General features: G+C 40.7%; 1 pseudogene; it reads right to left on the bottom strand.

Moving 5' to 3' along the window:
* Positions 1-13,317: 13,317 nt before the first annotated feature.
* Positions 13,318-13,726, bottom strand: LOC101085904 (annotated as a pseudogene).
* Between the last annotated feature and the right edge of the window lie 4,903 nt (positions 13,727-18,629).

Here is an 18,629-nt window from a genome sequence, read left to right as displayed (position 1 = left end):
TGTAACTCACATGAATGATTCTTATTTTTCACAACAGTGACCTGGATGAACTGGAAACAGTCCAACACAGCCACTTTCCAGCAACTGTAATGGGCTCAACCTCTAACCAGCTGTCTACAGCTCCCACCAAGCAGTGAATTAAGCCAACACTGTGGTACTTGACCCATTTCCCATTACCCCTGAGAGAGGTATTCCATCACTCCTTCACTTAACTAACACAACCTTTATCTCTCACACTGCTGGTTTTCCTGGCCACAGAGTGTTTAGCCTCTTTAACCTGGATTCTGCTCTCTAGTATACTTACTCCCACAAGGATTTTCAATTTACAAAGGAAGATGTCCAAATACCCACTGAAAAGAGGAAGATAATTAAAGGGAACTCACAAACCACAGGACAAGTCACAAGTGGCATGCCTCCGAAGCTTTCCAGGGCCCCAGGTCATTTCCCTCTCTAAGGCTGATGAAGGAGACACAGGGAAAAAACGTGGGTGGACTCGTGGTCATCTAATACAAGAAACTGAACAGCAAAACTAGTGGGCCATGGAAGTTGGTGTATACTTTAAAACAAAATGAACCTCAGAGACATTTTAAGTTGGAAGTACATAATAGGCCATTACTTCTAGGTGTTTTGGTAGAATTTAGGATTTTGAAAGTGTGCGTGTGTGTGCGTTGGAAACCTTAAACTTTATGTCTCCTTTTTGATGGGAGACATCCTTTATTCTTTTTTTTTTTTTTTCAACGTTTATTTATTTTTGGGACAGAGAGAGACAGAGCATGAACGGGGGAGGGGCAGAGAGAGAGGGAGACACAGAATCGGAAACAGGCTCCAGGCTCCGAGCCATCAGCCCAGAGCCTGACGCGGGGCTTGAACTCACGGACCGTGAGATCGTGACCTGGCTGAAGTCGGACGCTTAACCGACTGCGCCACCCAGGCGTCCCGAGACATCCTTTATTCTTAAAATGCAAGGTCTTTATGTTTGAATGATAAGTATAGGCAGAGACTCAAAGAGCAAAGACCTTCAATTGATAGGATTATTTTTTAAAGAAGCACATGTGAAGTTATTTTGGGAATAGAGTCTGAGTATCTTTTTTAATGTTTATTTTGAGAGAGAGAGAGAGAGACAGAGCACGAGCAGGGAAGGGGAAGAGAGAGAGGGAGACACAGAATCTGAAGCAGGCTCCAGGCTCTGAGCTGTCAGCACAGAGCCCGATGCGGGGCTCGAACTCACAAACTGTGAGATCATGACCTGAGTCAAAGTTGGATGCTCAGTTGACTGAGCCACCCAGGTGCCCTGAGTCTGAGTATTTTAATGACTAAGTTGTGGCAATGAGAAAGCGATATAAGAAGTTTTTCAAAGTTAGTATTTTCTGTTTTTAAATATTCTTTTTGCATTTTAACTTTGACTACTACTTGCATTATGTGCCTACCAAGTAAACCACAAGTTTAAGAAGTTAAACAGTGTTGAAAGCACTCAAAGGTATCTCTAAGAGATCGCACTGCTTTGTTTTTCAAACACGATGTGTGCATGTGTGTGTGTGTGTGCTTATACTGAAATGCTACCATAAGTCCTACCTACGAACCTGAATGTGGGTCTGTAAGTAGTACATCTGGACATAGGGTCCTGAGAGGCACGGATGACTCCGTTTTCTTTTTTTTTTTTTTTAATTTTTTTTAATGTTTTTATTTATTTTTGAGACAGAGAGAGACAGAGCATGAGCAGGGGAGGGGCAGAGAGAGAGGGAGACACAGAATCTGAAACGGGCTCCAGGCTCTGAGCTGTCAGCACAGAGCCTGATGTGGGGCTCGAACTCATGAATTGCGAGATCATGACCTGAGCCAAAGTCAGACGCTTAACCAACTGAGCCACCCAGGTGCCCCTCAGTTTTCTTTTTTTGATCCTTCTAACATTACAGCTGTTGAATAAATGTTTACTGAACACTAACACTGCTAGATGTCTGTAATTCTTCGCGATGCACTTCCGCATGTTACTTTCTCTTAAAGAGGACACTATTGCTTCTAGCTCACGAAGAAGTGACTGCCCCAACTGCCTTCCAGTTACAGTCAGGCTGCTCTACGCTGTGTTTCAGTAAATTTTAAACCATTTCTCTCTCCCTGGCTTTCAGTGCCTTAACCAGTGGCAGAACTAGCGGGAAAGAGATCTGGGGACAAACTATGCCAATGCATGACTGCATGCCCTTAGTTTAGGGGCTGAAATAAACACACAACTTCAAAGGGAATATGGACAAGGAGGGAAAGGTTGGGGAGAACAGGAGAAGGAAACACGAGGATGAGGGGCCATAGGGAACTAAGGGTGGTACATGGCTCCTACGGTGGAACTAGCCTACTGAATCTAACTAAAAAAAGTTCACAAAGCATTTTACAGACAATACTAAATTTAAAAAAATTTAGTGCTTATTTATTTTTGAGAGACAGACAGAATGTAAGTGGGCGAGGGGCAGAGAGAGAGAGAAACACAGAATCCGAAGCAGGCTCCAGGCTCTGAACTGTCAGCACGGAGCTGGATGCGAGGCTCAAACCTCGAACCCATGAACTGCGAGATCCTGACCTGAGCTGAGGTTGGACACTTAACCAACTGAGCCACCCAGGCCCCCCTCCTTTTTGTACACGTTATTTCACAGTAATTGAGTGAAGTAGATAATATCTTTTCCCAGAGAGGTTGAGTGATCTGTCCAAGATCACACAGCAAGTAGACATGTAGTAGAGCTGGCATATAACCTCTAACATCCCCATGTCACCAGACCAGACCACCGCTTTTTTCTCCGAGTGCATGACTGCCCTGTATACCATCCCTTTGCCCACAAGTCTATAGACCCCACGATGAAATAAATATATTCCAGTACTACTTAATAACGGGTGAATGTAATCATGGGAGAAGGGGAAACTTGCTAGACATCAAGCAAACTATCATTAGTTTTCTCAACTGTAAATTGTATCTATGAACAATAAGCTCTGAGAGATAAGCAGGGTAGTCACATCTTGAGATCTCTCGCTGTGTGTATGTAGACTGTTGGAAGTAGGAAACGACGCTAGCAGCCACAAGAGTGATACAGCCTGACTTGTCGCTAAGCCTCGCCTGTGTGCTTCAGATTCTGTAAGAATTAGACTGTCTTTGTTTTACAGACAAGACGACGGAGACACATGGAGTTTGCTAGCCCGATGCTCACAGAGCTGGCAAGCAGTGGCATCTGGGGCACTCTGGCTTGGAGTCCTCTCCGGGCCAGTGCGCCATACAATTTTAGGTATGCGTCTCAAAACACAATAGTTCTAGGTGATTTTATGAGCAACTCAGTAACGTTCTTTGTATATATCTTATTATACATGTATTCCATTTTATATTGTGTTTTTGGAGCTTTTTTAATTGGTAAATTCTTGACAATGACCAAAGGGCATCATTTTTCCTATGACACTTAAAAATATTCATTGTACATCTTTCTTTTAAATGTTTTTTTTTTAATTTATTTTTGAGACAGAGAGAGAGCGGGTGTGTACATGAGCAGGAGAGGGGCAGAGAGAGAGAGAGAGAGAGAGAGAGAGAGAGAGAGAGGGACAGAGGATATGAAAGGGGCTCTGCATTGACAGTAGAGAGCCCGTTGCGGGGCTCGAACTCACAAACTGAGAGATCATGACCTGAGCCAAAAATCAGACCCTCAACCACTGAGCCACCCAGGTGCCCTGTACATCTTTCTTTTAATTACTAAGGTAAATACAGTCCCAGGGTAAAAAGGAAGCTTAAATCTTACAGAAATGCATAAGAAGACAGTTACAGTCCTGTGTAAATTCAGGGCCTCCCCTCTCCACCAATAATTACTAATAACACCATCAGCTCACTTTAGACCATCTCTGTTGTAAGGAGCTCACTTAAAACCTGAGTCCCAAACCTTCAGCAATGAACATTCACAATGTTCAGCTAATCACACCCACTTAAGGCTTTCATGGCAATGACAGCAGGTAGACAGCACCCAGGCGAAATGAGCCAGTGCAACGAGTGTTTCACCAAAGGCTTTCTATTGCTTCCTTCACCAAAGGCTTTCTATTGCTTCCGCCCCTCAGCTGCCCCAGGGTCCCCTGAGTGGAGTCCAAGTCAGCATCTGCGTGGCTGTGCCCGGTAACTTCCAAGTGGGAGTTTCCACCACACTGAGAGAAGAGAGAATGGAGGCCAACCAAGAGGGCCTAAGCGCAGCAAAAGAAAGAGAAAGAAAAACACAGGCAGACCCAGACGTTCTGATGCTCTTCAAAGAAAATCAAGAAACCATTCTCTTGTTGCTGGCAAACTGGCTCTGAAGACAATTCCAGAGGAGAAACTTCCATAATATTTGGGCAAAGGTAAATTCATTCAGCACATTTTATTTTATTATTGTTTTTAAAAAAAACTTTTTTTTAATGTTTTATTTAGTTTTGAGAGACAAAGTGCGAGTAGGGGAGGAGCAGAGAGAGAGAGAGAGAGAGAGAGAGGGAGACGTAGGTCCAAAACACGTTCCGGGCTCGGAGCTGTCAGCACAGAGCCTGACACGGGGCTCAAACTCACCAAAAGTGAGATCACGACCTAAACCAAAGTCAGACGCTCAACTGACTGAGCCACCCAGGGACCCTCATTCAGCACATTTTAATTATCACCTACGGGCCTATGTCAGGCAGGCACTGTGTTAGGTGCTAGGAATATAAAGAGGAGCCATCTAAACATGCTTCCTGACACATGCTGCTTACGATATAATTGTGAAAATAGATATTAATCACACAAGTATAGTGTAAAATTCACAATGTAGTAATTGTTCAGAAGGAAAATAATACAATGATATTTTGAAAAGGAACTCATATAACAAAAGCAAAAATGAACTATTGAGACCTCATCAAAATAAAAATCTTTGGCACAGCGAAGGAAGCAATCAGCAAAACTGGCAACTGACAGAATGGGAGAAGATATTTGCAAATGACATATCAGATAAAGGGTTAGTATCCAAAATCTATAAAGAACTTCTCAAACTCAATACCCAAAACCAAATAATCCAGTGAAGAAATGGGCAAAAGACAAAACCAAATAATCCAGTGAAGAAATGGGCAAAAGACATGTCTTCTCCAAAGAAGACATCCAGATGGCCAACCAACACTTGAAACAATGCTCCACATCACTCATCATCCCAGGGAAATACAAATCAAAACCACAATGAGATACCACCTCACACCTATCAGAATGGCTACCATTAACAACTCAGGCAACAACAGATGTTGGTGAGGATGTAGACAGAGAGGATCTCTTTTGCATTGTTGATGCGAATGCAAACTGGTGCAGCCACTCTGGAAAACAGTATGGAGGTTCCTCAAAAAATTAAAAAAGAACTACCCTACCACCCAGCAATTGCACTACTAGGTATTTATCCAAGGGATACAGGTGTGCTGTTTCAAAGGGACACCTGCAGCACTATTGACAATAGCCAAAGTATGGAAAGAGCCCAAATGTCCATCGCTGGACGAATGGATAAAGAAGATGCGGTATATATATACAATGGAGTATGACTCGGCAATCAAAAAGAATGAAATCTTGCCATCTGCAACTACGTGGATGGAACTGGAGGGTATTATGCCTAGTGAAATTAGTCAGAGAAAGACAAATATTGTATGACTTCAGTCATACAAGGACTTTAAGACAGAACAGATGAATGTAAGGGAAGGGAAGCAAAAATAATACAAAAACAGGGAGGGGGACAAAAACATTAAGAGACTCTTAAATATGGAGAACAAACAGAGAGTTACTGGAGGGAGTGTGGGAGCGGGGAGGTGGGCTAAATGGGTAAGGGGCACTAAGGAATCTACTCCTGAAATCACTGTTGGACTATAGGCTAACTGGGATGTAATTAAAAAAAATAAATTATGAAATTTTTTTAAAAGAAAAAAAGAAAAGGAACTTATATAGATGACTAAATTGCTGCGTGCTAGGACTTAGGGGGAAGGTACTCATAATTTTAAGAATAAAGCTCACCTTCAGTTCTTGACATGACTCAGTAAGGACAGGGGAGAGTGTGCTCTTGTGATGCATGCTGTCCAGTTAGAGGAAAACCCACCAGACGTGTAACTGACTTGATTTTATGGATCTGGGGCCAAAAGTAATGACTGGCAACCTCTGCATTTGCCCAGCTTCCAGCTGAAGCTTTTTGATACTGATAAATAGTAATGCAGAGAGGGATCAAAGGGTAGAAAATGCACAAGGCAAATAAGGTTTGGATCAGGCAAGTTAAAAGGCAGATGTGCTTTGCATAACATCAGAGATCAAGACGGAGCTGCTGGTACCCAAAGGAGAGTTCAAGCAAGCAGTCACTGCTATCAAAAACAAAAGACTAACAATGTGATTTCCACGGCTTAGATCTGATAGAGAGAAATTTATGGAAAAGGGCTAGGCAAAACAGCCAACAATAAATCAACTTCTCACAATCCTATCAGGTGATGTTACTTCTGCCCTAAAGAGAAAGAGTGCTCCAACAATAGCTGTGAGAGTCTATCAATGACCGCTCCCCTGATTTGCTACAGGCAAAAAGGAAAGATTTACATGTACTGATTTATAAAAAAATTATAACATGATATTTATGAAGGATTAATTAATTCATTGAGTTGCTTGCATTCAGCCAGATTTACTACAGGGAACTTTAATTTTCTTTTAATGTTTATCTTTAAGAGAGAGAGAGCGACAGAGCATGAGCGGGGGAGAGAGAGAGGGAGAGAGACAGAGACAGAGACAGAATCTGAGGCAGACTCCAGGCTCTGAGCTGTCAGCACAGAGCCCAATGCAGGGCTCAAACTCATGAACTATGAGATCATAACCTGAGCTGAAGTCGGACGTTTAACTGACTGAGCCACCCAGGTACCCCTCTACAGAGAGCCTTAAACCATGCAGGGTTTAGGTGTTCCATTTTTATTTTAATAGCAATTTGTGGGCATTTTAACATTAAAAAGCTGGCATCAACCTCTTGACAGGACAATACCCTGAAATTTCAAATTTTTCTATAGCATAGTCTGCTTTTGCCTGAAGTTCCCAACCCAGGATACAAAGATGGACTTCAAGGAGTCCATCAACCTTCTAAAATATCACATCTGTAGGCACTTTCTTATATTTGCACATATATATATATATGCATAAAGTTTTATATACGTATGTATACAATTATACATAATCAATTACACATACAGACACATACACATGTAAGAGTGACGAAATTTAAAATAAATGTAGAGGCGCCTGGGTGACTCAGTCGGTTGAACGTCTGACTTTGGCTCAGATCATGATCTCACGGCTCGTGGGTTCAGGCTCTGCATTGGGCTCTGTGCTGACAGCTCAGAGCCTGGAGCCTCCTTTGGATTCTGTGTCTCCCTCTCCTTCTGCTCCTCCCCCGCTCATACTCTGTCTCTTTTTGTCTCAAAAATAAACATTAAAATTTTTTTAAAAAATAAATGTAGATATGCACATCATGTAAAATATTACAACAAAAATGATTTGATGACTAATAATAGTTACCCCCACTGATTATAAACACCTTGCAAGTAAAAACTGCATTCCATTTATCAAATATATAAACACCCTGCCTAGCATATAGCAGGTGCACAAAAAAAAAAAAAAAGCTCAAATAAAGTGATTTCCCCAGAAGACCTGGACTAAACTACATATTCAATTAAAAAAAATAGAGTTCATAATCGTTTGATTATATAAGACATATATGAGAACCTCAACACAGATTGTTTATTTTGGGAGACTTTAACACTGAGCTTTATTAAAATATATTTATAAACAGATACTCTTGGCCTTTTTTTTGTAACTGCTCTTACTCAACTATATGACAAATACATTTGGAGATTTCGGAGGTCAGTCATATGATTCTCACCCCACATTCCAGCCCTTGCTTTTCAATGTCTGAATCCCACACAAAGGATTCACAACACACCCAGCTTTTTCACAAGATTTGACATGGGGAGTAGGAGGAAAGAAACCCTGAAAATGAAATATTCTGTGCAAAGGAAGTTCTTTGCCCTTATTTCAGTAAGTTTCCACCCCTCTTTCTGGTGGAGCCCTTGTTCTCCTTTTCTTCTTCATCTTCTTCTTCCTTCTTTCTCCACCTTGACCTCCTTCCCCTTGCCCCAAGTATCCATGAGCATTAGAAATAAAATGTGAAGAAATTTGATCTAGCTTATTAAATGGATACTAAAATGTCAGATTTTTAAAGAAATGTAACTTCACACCTGGAACTCTTTCATCTGCTCATTCTGCACATTTTGTAACAGGTGTGGAGATGGAGTCTTTTGCAGACTGCCAACCATCATCCAACTAAAGGAGTAAGATCAGAGTTTAAAAATCATCTAAAATTCTTATCTAACAAGGATACTTACATTTCCTGTTACTATGGATAAATTCACCACTAAAATACTGGTTGATCCCAGATAATTGTATAAGATTTGACACGTGACAGAGAATAAATAAGTTTATTGGAGCTCCAGAAGAAGACACCATGGGCCAAGTAGTAAAAGAAGGGGAGTTTTAGAGGGAGCCGGAGGGGAGGGGAAAGGTGACATTGTCAGCTTCCAGGGGGCTGTACCTCTCTCACTCACTGCTGTGTGGCAGAGAGCACACATACTGAAGCATGCAGTACAATTTCAATCTACATTGGTTGAATGAATAAGCAGAAAATGAAGAGCTTCAGCATAAAAAAACGCAATATCATCAAAGGTAGAGAGATGGACATGTGCACGCTTACTTAGGAGAATTGCAAACAGACCAGTTGAGCACAGGGTTTGAATAAAGAAACAGTGGGAGGTAAGTTGGAAATGTTACCTTTCCTCTGAACTTCCACAGTGTCCTCAGTTTATGTCTATTGTACCACTACCACATAGCATGGTGAATGATGTTATTCTTGTCTGTCCTCCCCTCTACAAGGTGAGAACACTTTGCTTTGATCATGAGACCAAGATCTCCATCTGCATGCCCAAAGTTTAACACAGGGAATGGACCAGCAAAAGGTCAACTTACACTGAATGAACAAATTCATGAATCAATTTATATTATCTTGTATAATGCTCACAATAATGGTGTACCCGATGTCAGACTAAGCAGTTTGGATTTCACCTTGAGGGCAACGGCTAGTATCATCATGTAGGTAAGAGTTGATGGGCTGGAATGATGGCAGTGGACTTAGGAGTGGGTCTATGAATGCAAAGAATATTACATATAACCCCAAATATTCATTGAAATGGACACCATGCTGCAAAAACCATTAATATTCTTGTTCTCTTGATCTGTTTCCAGCTACTACTCACATTATAAAAATATTTCTATCTATTTTGAGTTTAAAATATTCTTGGCTCTTACTTTTTATTGTCTGAGACCTTTTACTTTCTGTAGTACAATTATCTACAGCATTTTTAAACTATGTTTCATCATGTCCTTGAAATCTGACAAGTGCGCCATAATTTTGTTTAGAGGAACAAAGAGACTTAACCTGATAATTTCCATTGATTCCATCAACAGAAATTTCAACAGACAATGGGAAAACAGATTATCAGGTCAACAAACATTGTTTTTTAGTGTTCCAGGCTTAACTTACCTTAAAATTTTGATATGGAAATAAAAGAATGCTATTTTAAGAGAGTATATAGACACAGATCACAAATATATATATATATATATATATATATATATATATATATATATATATATATTTTTTTTTTTTTAAGAGCCTTAATTGGAGTCGGTTTTTAAGGGCTTACACAATAATTGTTTTGCCCTTGACAAGAAGTATTTCCAGGACACAACAACCATCTAGTTCTAAAGCAAATCTAAATGCAATTATCAAGGTTTAGAGAACAGAAATTATGTCAAACGGTCAATATTTTATGTATATTGTGCTTTCCACAGTTAAATGTTCTTAGGTAACATGCTCAGAGTTAACATGTTCTTAGTACTTATCGAACATTGAGAATAAAGAGCTTTTCTTGGGAACCCATCCATTATCTGGCAAGTTAATATTTATTAAGCACTAACTTAGATGTCATGGAGTTAAACATTTTATGTAATTAATTGTATTTAGTCCCAGAATACCCTTGTGAGATCAGCGTTATTATCCCCATTTTATAGGTGGAAGATGAGGCTTGACAAAATCGAGTGACTTGCCTAAAGTCACGCACCTTGTAGCTGATGAAAGCAGTATGGAAGGATATGAACTCTAGACTCCAAAAACCTGTGTTAGAATAGTAGCTCCACTCATTAGCAGCTGCAGGTCCCTGGGCAATTCACTTACTTCCTAAGTCTTGGTTTTATTTTAAAATAGCAGGCAATGTAGACTAGTGGTTGGAGCATGACCTGTGGAGCCAGACTGCCTGGGTTTGAACCCAAGTGCTACCGCTCATTGCTTGTGTGACCTTGGATAATCTAACTCCATATTTGAATTTCCTCGCCTGTAAAAGGTAGATGATGATATTAATAAGAACTACCTCAAAGAGTGATATACAATTAAATGAGTTAATAAAATGCTTAGAACTATGTGTCTGGCACATAATGTGTATATATACATATATAACTATGTTAGCTATTAAAATAATTATGCCCTATACCTCCCAGGATTGTTACAAAATACATAAAGGAAACATAAAAGCACCAAGTCCAGAGCAATGAAGATTCATTGAAAAGTTAACATTAAGATTCAAAGACAACGAGATCAAGATGTAATAAGACATGAGTAAAAGCTGTACTGCTATTGATACTTTATGGAAATTGTCAAATGCCTGCAGGGGTTAGATGATGCCCAAATAAACTGGCTGAGTTTCTCTGGGCCAAATTCAGAATTGTTTTTATTTTTGGTATTGGCTCTTTGATTCTGAAGGCAGAGGTCAGCTCAATCTAACATTGAGTGATTTTTGCACTCAGTGCACACATGCTCAAAGTTCCACTTAGATATAGTAGACTAGGACAGAGCATCTGGTTCCTTCTAAGTCTTCCAGATCCAAATGTTACTTCATTTGCATTTCTCCCACATGGTAGAATTCATCTTCAGAACACTGAGAATGAAGAGCAGGATCCCCGAAGTTTGCATCTTGTGTGTGGGATTGGTGTGCATCTGCTAGTAATAGAGGTTCAGGAAACAGTGGATTAAACCATTTCCTAGTAAGGAGTCCAGAGGTAGCCTTCCAGGGCCAATACAGCAGTGTCCTTAAGTCCTCAGGGACTCATCTGCTTTACTGTGCTAAGTGTGGAGAGAAATAGCTATGATTATGGTTGAGATTCCTGTTTGTGTTTACCCAGCTACCACATTACATATACAAAAGCTAGTCTGTTGGCACCAAATCCACGTTTCTTTGACTATATATTCTTCGTATCAATCTATTAGTTCATACTCAAGCATAGAAAATCCCTTCATTGAGGAGCCCTTGGGTGGCTCAGTCAGTTAAGTGTCTGACTCTTGATTTCGGCTCAGGTCATGATCTCCTGGTCATGAGATTGAGAGCCATGTCAGGTTCTGTGCTGGGTGGGCATGGAGCCTGCTTAAGATTCTCTCTCTTTGCCCTTCTCTTGCTCTCTCTCTCCCTCTAGAGGAAGAAGAAGAAGAAGAAGAAGAAGAAGAAGAAGAAGAAGAAGAAGAAGAAGAAAAAGAAGAAGAAGGAGGAGGGGGAGGAGGAGGAAGAGGGGGAGGAGGAGGGGGAGGGGGAGGAGGAGGAGGAGGGGGAGGGGGAGGAGGAGGAGGAGGAGGAGGAGAAGGAGGAGGGGGAGGGGGAGGAGGAGGGGGAGGGGGAGGGGGAGGAGGGGGAGGAGGAGGGGGGAGGAGGAGGAGGGGAGGAGGAGGAGGGGAGGAGGAGGAGGGGAGGAGGGGGAGGAGGAGGGGGAGGAGGAGGAGGGGAGGAGGGGGAGGAGGGGGAGGAGGAGGGGGAGGAGGAGGAGGGGAGGAGGGGGAGGAGGGGGAGGAGGAGGAGGAGGAACCCCTTCAATGAGTTGAGAGGAAGTCTTCCACCTACAGAAAAAAATCACAAATAATAAAGAGTTTCAATGTTAGAGCAGTTGGTGCACTCATTTGGTAAGCATGAAGGAAGGCTGGCCTCCCCAGTTGAGGTGAAGGAGCCATTTATGGCTATATAGGAGCTGGGGCTTAGCTGGGAATCTGGCCTGGTGAGAGTCTTGGGCATCCTAAACATGTCTAGGTCCAGAAGAAATAGTTAGAAACAACAGAAGTAAATTAGGTCTTGGCCAAGTATCACTGCTAAACAATTTGGTGGAAAGAAGAAGCAACCAGATGCTAAGTCTTAACAATCCAACGGCAAGGAAGAAACAGGGTGATAGGCAGGGTCAGGATCCCCTTTGTGATGGGGAATTAGAAGATCTACTTAAAGACACAAAGAGGACACAAAGAAAGCACTAACCTGATGTAGAAGCTTAGATTGCTCCCCAAAGGGTGAGTTGTGCTAACTGTACCTTGTACTTTATTGTCAAGTGCTGCCTTTTAATGGATGGCTCATGGTTTGCCTTGGTATCACCACAGAGATTGACCTTGTCCTGGGTTCCCCTAAAGTCAGTCTGGCCAAGCTGGAAACCACATTTTCCTGAATTTCTTGCCCTGTATGTTTCTAGGTTAGCAGTGATTAATTTGGGACTTGGGAGACAGAAGTGAAATAGTGGCTATTACTCTCCAAAGGTCTTTGCAGTCAAATAGAATGAAAAACCAATGCAGAGGTGCCCAGCAAGTTCCAGTTTTCCTTCACTCTCTTCTGGCCCCCTCTAACTCTTTTCCCAACTACTGACACTGCTACTTAACAGAGGCCCACACCCACCACCAGAAACCTAGCTACAGACCCACAGAAGCAATAGTTATGGAGAGTCAATAACTGCCCATAGACTTCCCCATGAACTTCCCCTTTGTGTTTTTACTTCAGGTACTGGATGTTCTTGACTTCTCTTATAACTTCCCTGCATATTTTATCTTGTCCATTTGTATCAATGCTTTAAGACAGATTTTTTATTTTTTTTGTACCTTTTTTTTAATGTTTATTTATTTGAGAGAAAGAGAGAGAGAGAGAGAGAGAGAGAGCGGGGAGGGGCAGAGAGAGATGGAGACACAGAATCCAAAGCAGGCTCCTGGCTCTGAAACGTCAGCACAGAGCTGGAACTCACGAACCATGAGATCATAATCTGAGCTGAAGTCGGATGCTTAACCAACTGAGCCACCCAGGGGCCCCAAGAAGACAGATTTTTTTTAAAGATTAACCACCATTTATGCATTTGTATTTGGTAATATCAATACACCAAAACTAAATTCTAGAGACATGCAATATCATTAGTTTGGATACCATGAGTATATTACAAAAGAGACATGAAAGTTATTTACATGATTAAAGATTTCACAACTTCCTGGAATGGGCAGCTTCACTAAGCACCATTTCAATAATGATGTATTTTAGTCTACACACTTTCCAAAAATGTCACCACTTCTACACCAGAAATAATCCTTGTCATCCTGAACTACTTTGGTGCCTCCATACTCTGGGAGAAGAACCGTATCTCCAACTTTCATGCCAACTGGTTGAATCTCTCCACCCTTTCCTTTGGAGCCTGATCCAACAGCTTCTACTATTGCTTGAAATACTTTTCCTTGAGATTTTTCTGGAAGCCTAATGCCTCCTTTGGTTATAGTTTTGGCTGCACTCCTTTCAATTAAAACGCAAAGAGAGGAAGAAACTCTCTAAACATCTTCTTGGTCTTGCCATGACTCCACCCCCACCCACCCACCCATTTTACTCTGCTCTGGAGCTGCCACTGCAGCAAGGAGACCTGCAGTCTGACCCTTGGGCCATGTGATCCAAGAAGACTGATTAATGCCTTTCCGTCTGATTTCCAGTTCCTCCTTCTGGACCTTTGTTTCCTCAGCTTCTCCCTCAATTGTGCAGGGTCTAAATCCTATAACACATCTCTCATTCCATACACTCGTGATGGTTGTGTTTCACTGACTAGTAAAGGTCTTTCTAATCTGAATGGACTCTTGTTCATCTAGGAAGTAGCCATGTCTCCTTTGATCCAGGAACCCCCCTGCTATGTCTCAGGATCCCTCCTATCTCCATAGGGAGGAAGGAAAATGCAGATGGCTGAAAAGCTGAATTTCCCAAGTCAATGAGGTAGATAGTCTCTGACTCATCCTCCAGCACACATAGAACTCTCATAATAGAATGTTCTAACTTTATTTTACCTCTGCCTTTCCCAAACAGCAATTGGTCTCCTTATCTCCTTTGCAGGGTAAGTAAATTCTGCCTTGATTTTCTGTGTCAAGCAAGCATGGGCATGTAAGGTTTGAATAAGAGAAACGGTCTAATGGCAAGGGAGAGTGTAGGAATGAGAAAGAAACAAGTAGTTTACTCATCAGGACTCATTGTAAGTGACACTAATCACCCAGTTCAAGCTAAGTTAAACAAAAATGGTAAGTTATTATTTCATACAATTGGCAAGTCCAATGGTGATCCTACTTGAAGTCTAGCTGGACCTGGAGGTGCCAGTAGGTTAAACATCCAACTCTTGGTTTTGGCTCAGGTCATGATCTCATGGTTCATGAGTTCGAGACCCTCATTGGGCTCCATGCTGACAGTGCAGAGCCTGTTTGAGATGGTCTCTCTTCCTTTCTCTCTGCCCCTCCCCTGCTGGCTCTTTATTTTAAAATAAATAAATCAAGATACATTTAAAAAATATTTTTAAGAAGAAAATTTGAAGCTTTATGTGTAGCTCACATTACATTTCTTTTTTTTTTTAATGTTTATTTATTTCGAGAGAGAAACAGAGAGAGAGGAGCAGAGAGAGAGGGGGAGAGACAGAGAATCTCAAGCAGGCTCCACACTGACAGTACAGAGCTCAACTTGGGACTCAGTCTCATGAACTGTGAGATCCTGACCTGATCCAAAACCAAGAGTCAGACACTTCACTGACTGAGCCACCCATGTGCCCCTCACATGACATTTCTATTGGATGGTGCTGCTTTAACATCTTGTAAGATCCATCCCCAAAACCAGGGGACAAACATCCCCAGGTGATTATGTTTTCAGATGTCCTCCAAAGCCTTGTAATAAAGCAATCATAACTAATCAGCAGACTTAGGGGAAAAGTTAAAAAAAAAAAAAAGGAAAACCAATTAGAAAATCCATTAATTAGTATACTACTGAACTTACAGTATTTGTTTGAATCCATTTTTCCTTTGCCTTCCTCATATAAATTAGTATCTGTCAACAAAAGGTAATGTGTTTGAACTTTATAAGAATGAATAAAATTTGCATGCTATGACTTTTCTAATAGTAAGATAGGATCAAACAAATTTTCACCCAAAGAAAGACAGATAAATCAAGATCTAAAATACTTATAAAGTTAAAAAGTGACTGCCCTTCAGGCTAAATCTCCCAACAGCCTTTCAGTTATTCTGTTTATTTCTATATTTAGACATCAGCCACATCTTAGCGTCAGCTTTAGCAATTACAATACTTCAAGAAAGAAATTAAAGACGTGGGAAAGGCATATTTTGTATAAGCTTTACTTGTGAGCCTGACATTAAATATAATAAATTTGTGTTGAGGAACCGCTCTGTGCCAACATAGTTAGGATCTTTTGGGTAAATGCACCCCTTTGCCTGTGCCCACGCACATATTTGTAGCCATGTATGTGGTGCCCAGCTCAATCCATCCTTCACCACTGCTGACCGGACAGGAATTGACATCTGACCAAAGCTGTGCCAGTCCGAATCTCTTCTTGGAATCTAGAATTGGAATATATAAGCTAGACTTCACTTGGTTTCTGAGGAGTGCTAGAGCTAGGAAATCAGGCAAAGCAGAAGCTAGGATGGACAGGTGCAGGCCACAGCACACTAAAAGAATCTACAATAAGATCAAGGGAAAAGAATGTAAATGTGCCAAAAGGAGAGCCAAGAGGTCAAATATCCTAGGAAAGACAGAGCAAATAACTTTGAATTTGAATTTTCTAGTTCCTGGTTCCAGTGTCTTACGACATATCTCTATAGTTTTTATTCTACAATTACTAGGAGTACTTTCAGACATTCAATAAATTCCTATTCATTCATTCATTCATTCACTCATTCATTCTTTTTGTTTGTTTGTTTCTGACCTAAGCTAGTTCATATGAGTTTCTGTCCTAACAACAAAACTGATCCTTTCTTTAGTCAGCCAAACATTAAGGCTTGCTGTTAATTATGAAATTATTTAGTAGGAAATTAGTGAATACATTAATTATAGGAAATTAATAAATATTAATAAAATGATACAATAGGGTTCCCTGAAAAAGCAGAGTGATTACCTAGAATAGATATTTTTCATTAAATTCAAACGAATATATTGACATTCATACAATATAACTTCCATTAATACATTAAAAGTAGTAAGAGGAGAAAATTAAAATGGGAGGAATAAAAGAGGAGGAAACAAGTCAGCTTTTGACGCTTAAGTTTTTTCCTTTATCAGTGTTTACTCCTCACCCCTTTGTTTTCATAAGATCCTCCAACAAAAAATAAGCTAGATGAAGACTGAGAAGTAGGAGTGTATGAATTAGGTAGTAATAGGCATCTAATAAGAGCTGAACATTATATAAGGTTCTTGGGAGAATCAGCAGAAAAAAGCACTGATCCTGACATGCAGAGACTACAATGAAGATAACACCAACAGCAGAGTCATTACTTGGACCTAAAAAAATTGAAATAATTTTCTTGCATCTGAGTCTCAGAAAAAGATTAGGTCTGATGGTATGCCTCACTAGAGCAAGAAGAAATGTGTACTCAAGATACAATCAGATCCATAGCAGATGGAATATCCAAATTATCATCAAGATGTAGACAGACTCATAGATAGGAATCTAATACTGAGAGAGAAACCTGAAGAGAGAGTTAGAGATAGAGAGAAAGAACAAGGAGTAGGTCTAAAGTTGAGAAGATGCAGATCATGATAAATATGGAGGAGGAATGGGCCAAGACAAGTGGATTGGAACAAAGATGACCAGCAAAGCTAGCACAGTGAGCTGTTGTATGGGGTTGGGTAAGGGGCCCAGGGAGTGGATGGTTGCTCAAAAGGAAGGTGAATGGTTCCAACAATGGACAGGGTCTGAGGGACATAAAGTCCAAAGCCAAACCATAATCCCACACCACCTATCAATGTAAAATGTGCCCCCAACAACATTCTCCCTACCTTCAAAATTCAGCTGAATGTTTGCATTTTATCTGTTGTGTCTAGGTTGGATCATTTAATCCAACCCACTAATTTGAAGGACCAGGCTATACTAAGAGCCAGAGAAGTTCTATAACTTAATCCGTGCCATATAGCTAGCGGCAGGGTCATGACTAAAATCCGAATTTAAAATTTTCAATATCCCAGTAGGCGGCTTTCCACATACAAATTCTCCCCAATTTTGCACATCCCAACATTTTTCACTCTCCCAACAATAGACCAGGGTCTTTTATCTCTCCAGGGATAGAGAGAACTAAAGAAAGAGAAGATAATTGAAGATTGGATGGGTCAAAGGAAGTTTCAGCAAGAAAATGGAATCTGATCTGAATTTTGAAAATTAAGTATGATTTAGATAAGAAGAAGAAAGAAGGGAAGAGATTCCCAGGAAAATAAAGTAGATCCTCAGTGAGAATGTGAGGTATGGAAGCCCAAGTCTTGCAAGAGGATGAAGGAGAGAGAGAGGAGGGAGGAGAGAGGCTCCAGTCTCAGCCTTCAAGTCACAAAGGATGCTAAATGCTCCTCTACAGATATTCTCTCCCCACCACCTCCATCCACAGAATTCAATAACCATTTACCTGAGACTATTTGAGAAGTAGAAATGTCAGCAGTTAACATGGCTTGACCACCAAAATCTATTTAGAATTGTAAGAAATGGAATCCTTCCCCATACGAGTCCTGTTGAAATGAAGTATGTTGTTTCACACTTTTCATATTCCTCATATTTTAAGAGCCCCAGAAGGAATGATACACATATACAGTGGAATAGGATGGTCTTAGCTTTTCCTGCTTTATTAAGTTTTTCTCTACCACTTATCACTATCCAACACACTAAATAGTATACTTTGTTATCATGTTTATCGTTGGTCTTTCTCATTAAAATGGAAGCCCTATCACAGCAGGGATTGTCTGTTTTGGATTTCTGCTGTTTCTCAGGAACTCAGAGCAGTGCCTATACATAGAAACTCAGAATTGGCAGAAGTCATACGTTACAGTTCTTTCTTTTATACAACTGAGAAACTAGTGTACAAACCGCGCCCCTCCCCCCCCGTTCCCCCTCCCCCCCGCATCGAAGTTGTCCATGTCAAATGCAGAGGCCTGAACTAGAAAGTGAGTCCTGACTCCCAAAGCTATGACCCTCCTTCCTTTTTACCAGGATATTTTCCACCATTGGATTTAGAATCTTCTGCATAAATGTCTTTCAACAATGGGAGAAATCAACTATGGCTCGAAAATGAGCAACATTTTCCCTTCGTATTTGCACAATTACATTAAAATAAACACAAAGGATAATCACCGCAACATCATATACAAGAGCAGGAATTGGAAAATCTTTAACATCCAACAATAAAAGATTGGTTAAATAAATTATGTCATCCATATAATGGAATACT

Source organism: Felis catus, chromosome B4, assembly GCF_018350175.1.
Source record: "Felis catus isolate Fca126 chromosome B4, F.catus_Fca126_mat1.0, whole genome shotgun sequence".
NCBI classification, from domain to species: Eukaryota; Metazoa; Chordata; class Mammalia; order Carnivora; family Felidae; genus Felis; species Felis catus.
The sequence above is the reverse complement of the archived record's forward strand: the minus strand, read 5'-3'. Positions and strand labels throughout refer to the sequence as shown.